Below are 12,432 nucleotides of genomic sequence, written 5' to 3' on the forward strand. Positions count from 1 at the left end.
ATGATATTATTATTAACTAATGCTAATTCCTGGTCAGAGAACGCAAATGTAATCCTCCAAAGTGGATCTTTAGCATTGTTGGCAAAGGGGGCTTTGACAGAAGCCCAGCTCATCTCATCCGGTTCATGACGGATAGTTGAATCCTGTGGTAATACCTCGTGTGTGAGTGTGTGTGTCCCCATTTGGCATATGCTGTCAATTAATTCATTGTTCCTTAGAATGAGAATTAGAATGACTTAAATAGCTATGTGAAAACCCCAAGAAGTACATTTCTTATACAGAGAGTAAACAGATGATAATAATAATTCCTGAGAGAGGCTAACTTGAGAATTTCTAATAAAACTTCATTCAGCTTGTGTGTTTAGCTTGTGTAGAATGGGTATGGGTCCTAGGAAGTACCAGTAGATTTTTATAAACTTAAACACAAGATGAAACCAGTTGCTGTGGTTTTACAGTTTGGTCTATTTACCGGAGGAAATCAACATAGACTTTGTCAATTGGTACGCAACTGTCAATGTAGAAAATTATCTTCGGTTTATACCAGTGATTTTCAACTTTTTTTCTGTGAATTTTTAGTAAAATTCTGCAGCACACCAGCGTGCCTGCTGATCTGACAAAATAAATAGGTATAATTTCGACTCATTCACACTGGATGGGTATTGTTGTGTTGGCTGTTGTCATTTTATTTGACATTATAAGAGAAAAGAGGTCAGTTCCCTGACTAAATAGTCAGAGATTGCATGTTTTAAAAATTCTTGCAGCACACCAGTGTGCCTGCTGTAGCACACTGGCTGAAAATTGCTGGTCTATGCCATTGGTCAAAGAACACCAAAAGCAAATTGCAATCAACTGGCCAGTTTCACATCTTTCCATGTTACCTAATGGCTATATATTTTCTCTTCTCTTTCAAAATTTTTCCAATAGTGACCTAGATAAACTCGACGTCCCAAAGGACAACATTCTTGTGCACTATATTGAGGACATGATTCTGCTAAGAATGGATAAAGCAAAAGGTAGAAACACCCTAGATTTCTAGGAAAGAGACATGCTTACCAAAAAAAAAAAACTAAAAGATAAATTTGCATAATGTCCATGTGCTACCACATAATGATTTTTTTTTTAGGTTTCACTGTTTGCAGAACAACAGGGTATGTCTTCCAAATTAAAAGGCAAGCTGTTTTTAAGAAAGAAGTACAGCATTAATGGTATTTTGCAGATTCTGAAAGCAGAACGTATCACATCTCAAATGTTGTCTGCTACCTGGGATTATAATTTAATCTGTAGTGAAAAGGCTGTCTGTCAGGAGCTCCGCTGAGCTGGGAGCGAGAGCTAAACTCTCAAGGGTCGCATTAGCCAATTGAAGCAACAAGTCAGAAATGACAGAGCGAAGCCTTTAATCTGTTGCTGCTCTAGTATAAGCAAGAGGCTAAGCTAGAGAAAGTGATGACTCTGTTCCATTTTCCTTCGTGGATGGAGGGGCAGGCAGATCCGCACAGAGGCAGGGTGTCCAGAGTCGTCTTCACTGTTGCGACCCAGCAAAACGACTCTGGCAGATATTTGGACCCAGGGATGGGGAGAGAGAAAAGAAGGAAAGAAGGCTAGGTGTGGAAAAGTATTAAGATTTTCTCCTTTCCCTTTTAAGGAGGCAGAGGCAGAGGCAGTTGCCTAAAAAGGACCTCCATCCGAGGCCTCAAATAAAGAGACGTTGGAGGGATGGTGCAAAACAGAAACGAAGAGAGAGAGAATTCTTGGACCCGAGCAACAGTGTGGTGATTGGGGGGGGGTGAGGGCGGGGTTAGTGGAGGTAGAAGAGGGCATAGAGGGGATAAATGGTGATGGAAAAAATAAAATACTGCAAAACAAACAAAAAGAGATCTTGGATAAAGGCACCAGGCCTAAGAATGCAGATGTGTCCTTGAGAGCCACACCTTCGGAGCCGGCATCGCTCCAGCTGGTCACGGAGACCGAGGGGGAGGGCAGCTCGCCTTGAGGCCGGCCAGGCAGCGCCTTTGAAACTGCCTGCGGTCAAGCCCGGACAGTCACGTACCCAACCCCTCAGTATCAAAAAAGTCATTGTAATTCCAAGACAACTTTAATCAGTGGTGTATACTGATTATTAACAGAATTGTGGACTCTGTTGCCTCAAATCCAACAATAAAAATATTTAGAGCCTTCTTATATTTTCTTAGATCGTTATATTTTGAGGTTTCCTTGTTTCTTACATTGCACTGTTACTGGAAAATTCCCATCCATATCGAAAACTCGGCTCAAATGTTATCCACTCTGGGGAGAACTACTGACCTTAGTTGAATAAGTTAAGCAGTTTACCATGTGTGTTCACAAAATGCCTTGCCATATGCTTCTAAACTTACTATATAGTATCTAATTAGTTACTCAATAAGTAAAATTTGAATTCATTCAGGCAGAGAAAAACAAAATTTTAAAATAGAATCTTATGGCTAAAAGCAATAGAATATCTAATAATTTCTAGTATAAAGTAATATAAACATAAGAGAAATATGAAGGCTAGCAGAATATGCGCCCTAAAATACGCCACTTTGGCATAAAGATTAGTTTGAGTTGAAGGCAATTGAAAAACAGCAGACAAAAGAAAAATTTTCTGCTCCCATTTCCCCCTTCGCTACCAGGAAGGGCAGAGGAATCTTACTCACCAGACACAACTCCGGACTCTCAGATCAGAGACAGCACCACAGGTTACCTGTGTATCAACTGTTACTAACTAGCTTCCAGGAGTTCCCCCTACAGTGGCCTGCCCACAATCTGCTCTCCTAGGAACTTGAAGTCATTTTCCTTTGTCTTGTCATTTCTCAAATCTGTATTATTCTTTGGTTGAGATGCTATCTAAGTCTAAATTCTAACCAGCCCTTTCAGTTATTCCTCACTAGGAGTCCCCATGTGTATGCTGAATGCACAAGCTAAACATCTGTTTGTTATTTTGTTGTTGTTAATTTGTCTTCTGTCAGATTAATTTAGAGGACCCCAGCCAACGAACTTAAAATAGGTGGAGGGAAAACAATTTTTCCTCTGCTGCAACTAAACTAATTTACTCAACAACAACAAAACTTTGAAAAAAATTAGTCCTTCTGTATTAGTAGACAAATTAGGTTATACAGCAGTTAATCCATGAGATTAACTCAGAGGTAAAGGGGATAGGGAATGGGAAGAGATAAACCAAAAAAAGTATATGCATAACCAACAGTACGGCGAAGCCAGGAGGGCAGGAGGGGCGTCAGTGGGGACAAAAGGAGGGACATCTGTAATACTTTCAACAATAAAGATACATTTTTGAAAAGCTAATAAATTTGATAAACCCTACAGAAAAAAATACTATTGAGTTCTTCGTCTTGCTCATTTTCTGGATGTATCCATAAGTCTCATTGTCTCAACATACAGTTTCAGGGTTCTTTACAGCAAAAGCAAAAAAACTAAAAAGTTGGAGGGTCACACACTAAGTCTTAAAATGTTTTTGTCTGGGGATAACACATTTATTCTCGATGCCCATTAGCCAGAATTAGTCACATGATTGAGAATTGGGAGAGAAAGAAAGCACATGGAAATTTTATAAAGTAAAAGTCTCTGCCACATACTTGTTTGTCTCATTCTAAAATTTCTCTAATACATAGAAATAAATCACTCTCTTGTTTTAAAGCGATTTGCCAAATTATCGGCTTTCTTCAAAAAGTAAGTTTGTTCATTTTAAAGTTTACAGACCTCCTAAATATTTTAATTTCTACACACACAAACAAGGTGAGTATTCAAGAAACTAGTTCAGACAGGCTCAACTGAGTTCCAAGAATTTGAGACCAGCTTGAGATGATGTATCTATGATGTTGGGTTAGAGACTTTTAATCCGAGGCCAGCACTTTGCGGCCATAGCAAAGCTGGCTCTGTGTTGCTCCCCTCAGCATTGTCAATATATTCTTCATGATATGTTCTAGAGAAGGGCTCTATCACTTCATGATAACCATCTATGATTTGCCTGAATAAGTAAACAGGAAATAATAAAAAATTGATTTATTTGTCTATTCCTTGGGCCAAATTTAAGGATGATTCTCTCAGGATTTATAGTCTCAAAGAATATATTGATGGTAATTTTCTTTTTTTTTTTTTTTTTTTTTTTTTTGTTTGTTTGTTTGTTTTTTTTTTTTTGAAATTTTTATTTATTTATTTTTTTGTTACAGATATTTTACCTTTTTACCCCATTGGCACCCCCCACCCCACCCTCCCTCTACCCTGTCCCCGGCTTAGTTGTCCATGTCCATTGGTCATGCATACATGCATATAAGTTCTGTGGTTTATCCCTTCCCACCCCCCCACCCCCCATCCCCTCTTCTGAGGGATGTCAGTCTGTGCCCCACTTCCATGTGTCTGGGTCTACTGTATTCCTCAGACTGTTATGTTCATTATATTCCGTATATAAGTGAGATCATGTGGTATTTGTCCTTCTCTGCTTGGCTTCTTTCACTTAGGATAATACTTTCCAGGTCCCTCCATGTCGTCTCAAAGCATAAGATATCTTTCTTTCTTACCGCTGCATAGTATTCCATTGTGTATATGTACCACAGCTTTTTGATCCATTCGTCTACTGGTGGACACTTGGGCTGTTTCCAGATCTTAGCTATTGTAAATAGTGCTGCTATGAACATGGGGGTACATATATTCTTCCTGCTTGGTGTTTCAGGCTTCCTAGGGTATATTCCCAGCAGTGGGATCACTGGGTCAAATGGAAGTTCAATATTTAATTTTTTGAGGTAGCACCATATTGTTTTCCATAGCGGCTGCACCAGTCTGCATTCCCACCAGCAGTGTATTAGAGTCCCCTTTTCTCCACACCCTCGCCAACACTTGTTTGATGATTTGTTGATGGCGGCCATTCTGACAGGTGTGAGGTGATACCTCATTGTTGTTTTAATTTGCATCTCTCTGATGATTAGTGATGTTGAGCATTTCTTCATATGTCTCTTAGCCATTTGTATGTCCTGTTTGGAAAGGTGTCTATTCAGCTCCTCTGCCCATTTTTTAATTGGGTTCTTTGTCTTCCTTTTGTGGAGTTGTATGAGCACTCTGTATATATTGGAAATTAACCCCTTATCTGATACATCATTGGCAATGATGTTCTCCCATACAGTGGGTTGCCTTTCCATTTTGATGATTGTTTCTTTTGCTGTGCAGAAGCTTTTTAGTTTGATGTAGTCCCATGTGTTCATTTTCTCCTTTATTTCTGTTGCCTTAGGTGATGTATCAGTGAAAATTCTGCTCCGTATGATGTCCGAAATTTTGTTGCCTACATTTTCTTCTAGAATTTTTATGGATTCACGGGTCACACTTAAGTCTTTTATCCATTTTGAGTTTATTTTTGTGTATGGTGTAAGTTGATGGTCTAGTTTCATTTTTTTGCATGTAGCTGTCCAATTTTCCCAACACCATTTATTAAAGAGGCTGTCTTTACTCCACTGTATGCTCTTGCCACCTTTGTCAAATATTAATTGAGCGTATTGCCTTGGGTCCATTTCTGGGCTTTCAGTTCTGTTCCACTGGTCTATATGCCTGTTCTTGTGCCAGTACCAGGCTGTTTTGGTTACAGTCGCTTTGTAGTATAACCTGATATCTGGTATTGTGATCCCTCCAACTTTGTTCTTCTTTTTCAAGATTGCTGTGGCTATTCGGGGTCTTTTTTGGTTCCATATGAACTTTTGAAGTATTTGTTCTAGTTCTATGAAATATGTCGTTGGTATTTTGATGGGGATTGCATTGAATCTATAGATTGCTTTGGGTAGTATGGACATTTTAATTATGTTAATTCTTCCAATCCATGAACAGGGTATGTGCTTCCACTTTTTTATATCTTCCTCTATTTCTTTTTTCAATGACCTGTAGTTTTCTGCAAATAGGTCCTTTACTTCTTTGGTTAAGTTTATTCCTAGGTATCGTAATTTTTTTGGAGCGATGGTAAATGGGATTGTTTTTTCCGTTTCTCTTTCTGTGAGCTCATCATTGATGTACAAGAATGCCGTCGATTTCTTGACGTTAATTTTGTATCCTGCTACTTTGCCAAATTCATTTATTAAGTCTAATAGATTTTTGATGGATTCTTTAGGGTTTTCTATGTATAATATCATGTCATCTGCAAATAATGACAGTTTCACTTCCTCCTTTCCAATTTGGATCCCTTTTATTTTTTCTTCACGTCTGATTGCTGTGGCTAAGACTTCCAGTACAATGTTAAATAAGAGTGGCGAAAGTGGACATCCCTGTCTTGTTCCTGTTCTTAATGGAAATGTTTTTAGTTTCTGTCCATTGAGTATGATGTTGGCTGTAGGTCTTTCATATATGGCCTTTATTATGTTGAGATATGATCCCTCTATTCCTACATTGCTGAGTGTTTTTATCAGAAATGGATGCTGGATTTTGTCGAATGCTTTTTCAGCATCTATTGATATGATCATGTGGTTTTTATTCTTCATTTTGTTTATGTGGTGTATCACGTTTATTGATTTGCGAATATTGTACCAGCCTTGCATCCCTGGAATGAATCCCACTTGGTCGTGGTGAATAATTTTTTTGATGTATTTCTGGATCCGATTTGCTAGTATTTTGTTCAGGATTTTGGCGTCTATGTTCATCAGGGATATTGGCCTGTAGTTTTCTTTCTTCGTAGTGTCTTTTACTGGTTTTGGAATTAGAATTATGCTGGCCTCATAGAATGTGGTTGGAAGTCTTCCTTCTTCTTGAATTTTTTGAAATAGTTTGAGGAGAATGGGTGTTAGTTCTTTTTTGAATGTTCGGTAAAACTCCCCTGTGAAACCATCTGGGCCTGGGCTTTTGTTTGCTGGGAGAGTCTTGATTACCTCTTCAATTTCCTTAGTTGTTATTGGTCTGTTCAAGTTTTCTATCTCTTCCGGGAATAGTTTTGGGAGACTGTGTGTTTCTATAAATTTGTCCATTTCGCTGAGATTGTTGAATTTGTTGCCATATAGTTGTTCATAGTAGTTGTTAACGATCTTTTGTATTTCCGTGGTGTTGGTTGTTACTTCTCCTCTTTCATTTCTGATTTTGTGTATTTGGGTTCTCTCTCTTTGTTTCTTGGTGAGTCTAGCTAAGGGTCCATCTATCTTGTTTATCTTTTCGAAAAACCAGCTCTTTGTTTCATGGATCCTTTGAATTGTTTTTTTGGTCTCTATGTCATTTATTTCTGCTCTGATCTTTACTATTTCCTTCCTTCTACTTGCTCTGGGGTTTTCTTTTTGTTTGCTTTCTAATTCTTTAAGCTGTGAGGTTAGACAGTCAATTAGAAATTTTTCTTGTTTTTTGAGGTAGGCCTGTAGTGCTATGAACTTCCCTCTCAGAACTGCTTTCGCTGCATCCCATAGATTTTGTGTTGTTGTGTGTTCATTTTCATTGGTTTCCAGGAAGTTTTTAATTTCTTCCTTGATCTCCTCGGTGACCCATTCATTGTTTAATAACATGCTATTTAGCCTCCATGTGTTGAAATGTCTTTGCATGTTCTTGTTGCAATTGATTTCTAGTTTCATGCCATTGTGATCTGAGAAGATGCTTGATATGATTTCAATCTTCTTGAACTTGTAGAGATTTAGTTTGTGTCCTATCATGTGGTCTATCTTTGAGAATGTCCCATGTGCACTTGAGAAGAATGTGTATTCTGTAGTTTTGGGGTGTAATTCTCTGTAGATATCTATTAAATCCATTTGGTCTAGTGCTTCATTTAGAGTCTCTGTTTCCTTGCTAATTTTTTGCCTAGAGGATCTATCCAGTGCTGTCAACGGGGTGTTGAAGTCCCCTGCTATGATTGTATTGTTGTCGATTTCTCCTTGGAAGTCCTCCAGAAGATTTTTAATATATTTTGGTGCTCCTATATTGGGTGCATATATGTTTATCAAGGTTATATCTTCCTGTTGGATAGATCCTTTCAATATTATGTAGTGGCCGTCTTTGTCTCTAGTTATGGTCTTCATTTTGAAATTTATTTTATCAGATATGAGAATTGCTACCCCAGCTTTTTTTTGCTTTCCATTTGCTTGGAAAATTTTTTTCCATCCCTTCACTTTCAACCTATGTGAGTCTTTTGTTGAGAGGTGGGTCTCTTGTAAACAACATATAGATGAGTCATGCTTTCTTATCCAATCAGCTACTCTGTGTCTCTTTATGGGAGCATTCAATCCATTTACATTTAAGGTGATTATTGATATGTACTTATTTATTGACATTTTTGTTTAGTGTGGTTCTATTTTTCTTCCCATTTCTACTGCTAATTACAGCAGTCCTTTTAACATTTCTTGCAGTGCTGGTTTGGTGCTAATGTATTCCCTTAGCTTTTTTTTGTCTGGGAAGCTCTTTATTTGATCTTCTATTTTGAATGATAGCCTTGCTGGGTAGAGTAGTCTTGGATTCAGATTCTTGGTTTTCATGACTTTGATTACTTCATGCCATTCTCTTCTGGCCTGTAGTGTTTCTTGTGAGAAGTCAGCTGAGAGCCTTATGGGGTTCCCTTTGTAGGTAACCTGTTGCTTATCTCTTGCTGCTTTTAGGATTCTCTCTTTGTCTTTAATTTGTGGCATTTTAATTACTATGTGTCTTGGTGTGGGCCTGTTTGGGTTCTTCTTACTTGGGACTCTCTGTGCTTCTTGAACTTGAATGCCTTCTTCCTTCACCAAATTAGGGAAGTTTTCTCTCACTATTTTTTTGAATATATTCTCTATCCCTTGCTCCTTTTCTTCTTCTTCGGGGACTCCTATGATGCGAATATTATTACGTTTCCAGGTGTCCCATAGTTCTCTTAAGCTGTCTTCCTGTTTTTTAATAGTTTTTTCCTTTTGTTTTTCTGATTGGTTGATTTTTTCTACCCTGTCTTCTAATTCACTGATCCGGTCCTCAGCTTCCCCTACTCTGCTTTTTAAACCTTCCAATGTGTTTTTCATTTCGGATATGTCATTTTTTATCTCTTCTTGTTGGTTTTTAATTTCCATTTGGCTTATTTTCAGTGTCTCTATGTCCTTACTCATGCTGTTCAGCTTCCTCAAGATCATGGCTCTGAATTCTAGCTCTGTTAACATGCCTAATTGCTCCACATTGATCTCATCTTCGGTGGAGGTGTCTTGCTCTTTCATTTGGCTTCTGTTTCTGTGTTTCACCATTTTAGCTATCACTGTGGGCTTTGGAGCCTGTCAAGTTCTCCCTGTGGGTGTTGGTGTTCTGCTGTTTGTGGCTCCCTCTCCTGTGTTTAGATGAGCGAGGGAGGACCCGCGTTGAACACCACTGTCAAGTCTTACTTTCCTGGTTAAAGTTGCCAGCCCAGGAAATGTACTGTTATCCTCTAGCTTTTTGCCTGGAGGCTAGCAGTCTAGGTTAATTGATCAGTTTTGGGTTGTCAGTTGATTGAAAAACTCCCTCTGGTGCTCAGCCAAGGGGCTTTCAGGAGGGTGGGGCAGATGCTGGTTGTTAGTGAGCCTCAATTAGCACTTCAATGGCCCACAGGGTGGGGTTGGATCTCCGAGGGAGGGGCTGCTGCCTCTCCTCAGAGCCCTGGGAAGGAGCAATGTGGAGAGGTCCCCAGTGGCTGCACTCAGCCAAAGCTCCGAGCGCCCTCCAAACTCCGAGTGTCCCGACACAGTTCCAGTCCAGTCCGCCCTCCCTCCGCCGGAGCCCAAGGTGAGTGGCTGTGGCTGTTTCAGCCTCTGTCCCGGCTGCGCTGCGGGGCCGTCTGGGAGTGTAACCCACGGGCGCCGCTTATAGCTCAGGCCGCTGCCGAGCTGAGCTGCCGACCGTGCGCTCCCAGCCCCGTCTCGCGCCTTCGCAAGCCTACCGGGATGGAGTCAGTCAGTGTCCCTCGTTGTATGGTCCTCGCAAGCTGCTTTTCTGTTGCTTTTTCCTGTCGACCTGTCTGTGTTATAGTTGTAATTCCAGTTTGGTTCTGGGAGACGGTCTGTGTAGCTCCGTTCACTCCGCCGCCATTTTTCGGTCTCTCTGATGGTAATTTTCAAATGTAGTTTTGAGAATTACAGAATCTTGGCTTATTGGCTTCTCAACCATGATGATACTAAGAGTACACGAGATTTTCCAAAGTTAGAAAACCTTAGCCAGTACTTCACTTTACTTTGAAAATGGGAGGAGTATTATAAGGTTACAAAATATCAGGCAGATGTCCAGGTAGCTGTGACTCTGGTAATAGCAATAACCAGAGAATTCCTAGGAGACTTATTGCTTTGCCAAGGATTCATGGCCACCTGGCTGATGACATGTAGTTATTTTATACTTAAATGATTACTTTTTAAACTTTGAATATCAAAGGCTCTCAACAACTTAATGTTCATCTATTGTTTTAGAAATACACAGTCGTCTTCATTTACTACTTGAGCATGTCACCATATGGCAAATGGATTTGAAGATCTTAAATTGCAATCATGATAGATGTCCTTGTGAAAGAGATCTTAAAATGCTTTTTCTTAAGCTTCTCTTATTCAACATTAAGAAAACAACGTATGATTGTTAATAGGGAATTCATGCCTGGCAGGTGTGGCTCAGTGATTGAGCGTGGACCCATGCACCAAAAGGTCACTGGTTTGATTCTTGGTTAGGGCACATACCCAGGTTGTGGGTCAAATTCCCAGTGGGGGGCATGCAGGAGGCGGCCAATTCATGTTTCTATCTGCCTCTTCCTCTCCTTTCCTCTCTCTCTAAAATCAATTAAAAAAAATTTTTTTAAGAGAAAATTCATAAAACAAAAGAAAAAACATTTAATAAACAGGTAAAGGAATTTATCAAATATATGTAATCAAAAGTACACAATACCTTAAATTAGTAAAAGCAACTTCACATATACTTATCTATATCTGTCTATATAGATTCATGTAAATATAAGAGGATTTATTATAAGAATAGATTATGTGACAAATTAATTTTCTACTATAAAATTATTTTGTATTAAATACAACTGTATAATCTATTAGTTTCACTAAAGAGAGGATTATTTGACATTAAACATTTGAGAATAATTTTTAACTTCTCAAATATTTCCATTTGCCAAAATAAATCCAGTGTTGTATTTTAGCATTGAGCTGGTTAAAATCTCAGCTGTTAAAATTAAGATCATTGAAGGTTAAAATCTCATTTCCAATTGAAAAGATAAACTATAGTTGCTGGAAGCAGAAATATAATTTAGTAATTAAAATATATACTAAATAAATAAAGTAAATAAATAATAAGCTAAACTATGTAATTTATTATCTTAAATTTAGTAGTCTGAATCTTTAAAAAAATGTTCCTATTGCCTACAAGTTTATGGTTAAGCATCAATGTCACAACTAAAATAAAATAGAAACATCTAATTTACTGTACTGCAATCGATCCAACTCCTGTGAGAATTTCTTTAAGTATAGTTAAAAATGCAATAGCTTTGATAAATTATTCTCTAGGTAGCCATTTATTGATTTTGTTAGAGGTGTATTGAAATATTGTATTTCTGGGTCATATAGTCAAATGAATTCACAAAGATCACAATTAAGACTCATTTGTCTGTGGATAAAAGACTTAAATGTAACTCATGAATCCATAAAAATTCTAGAAGAAAATGTAGGCAACAAAATCTCAGATATCATACACAGCAAAATTTTCAGATACAATACCTAAGGCAACAGAAACAAAGGAAAAAAAATGAACAAATGGGACCATATCAAACTCAAAAGCTTCTGCACAGCAAAAGAAACAACCATCAAAACGGAAAGGGAACTCACTGTATGGGAGAGCATAAATGCCAATGATACATCAGATAAGGGGTTGATTTCAATATATATAGAGTGCTCATACAACTCAACAAAAGGAAGACAAAGAACCCAATTAAAAAATGGGCAGAGGACCTAAATAAACACCTCTCCAAAAAGAACATACAAATGGACAAGAGACATATGAAGAAATGCTCAACATCACTAATCATCAGAGAGATGCAAATTAAAACAACAATGAGGTGTCACCTCACACTTGTCAGAATGGCCGCCACCAACAAATCCTCAAACAACAAGTGTTGGCGAGGGTGTGGAGAAAAGGGGACTCTAGTACACTGCTGGTGGGAATGCAGACTGGTGCAGCCACTATGGAAAACAATATGGTGTTTCCTCAAAAAGGTAAAAATTGAACTGCCATTTGCCCCCGTGATCCCACTTCTAGGAATATACCCTAAGAAGCCTGGAACACTAATCAGAAAGAATATATGTACCCCCATGTTTGTAGCAGCTCTATTTACAATAGCTAAGATCTGGAAACAACCCAAGTGTCCATCAGTATATGAGTGGATAAAAAAACCGTGGTACATGTACACAATGGAATATTATGTAGCTGTATGAAAGAAAAATCTCTCATCCTTTGAGGTGGCATCGAAGGACCTGGAGAGTATTATGCTAA

The sequence above is a fragment of the Molossus molossus genome, unplaced genomic scaffold (genome assembly GCF_014108415.1).
Source record: "Molossus molossus isolate mMolMol1 unplaced genomic scaffold, mMolMol1.p scaffold_m16_p_5, whole genome shotgun sequence".
In the NCBI taxonomy this organism is placed as follows: domain Eukaryota; kingdom Metazoa; phylum Chordata; class Mammalia; order Chiroptera; family Molossidae; genus Molossus; species Molossus molossus.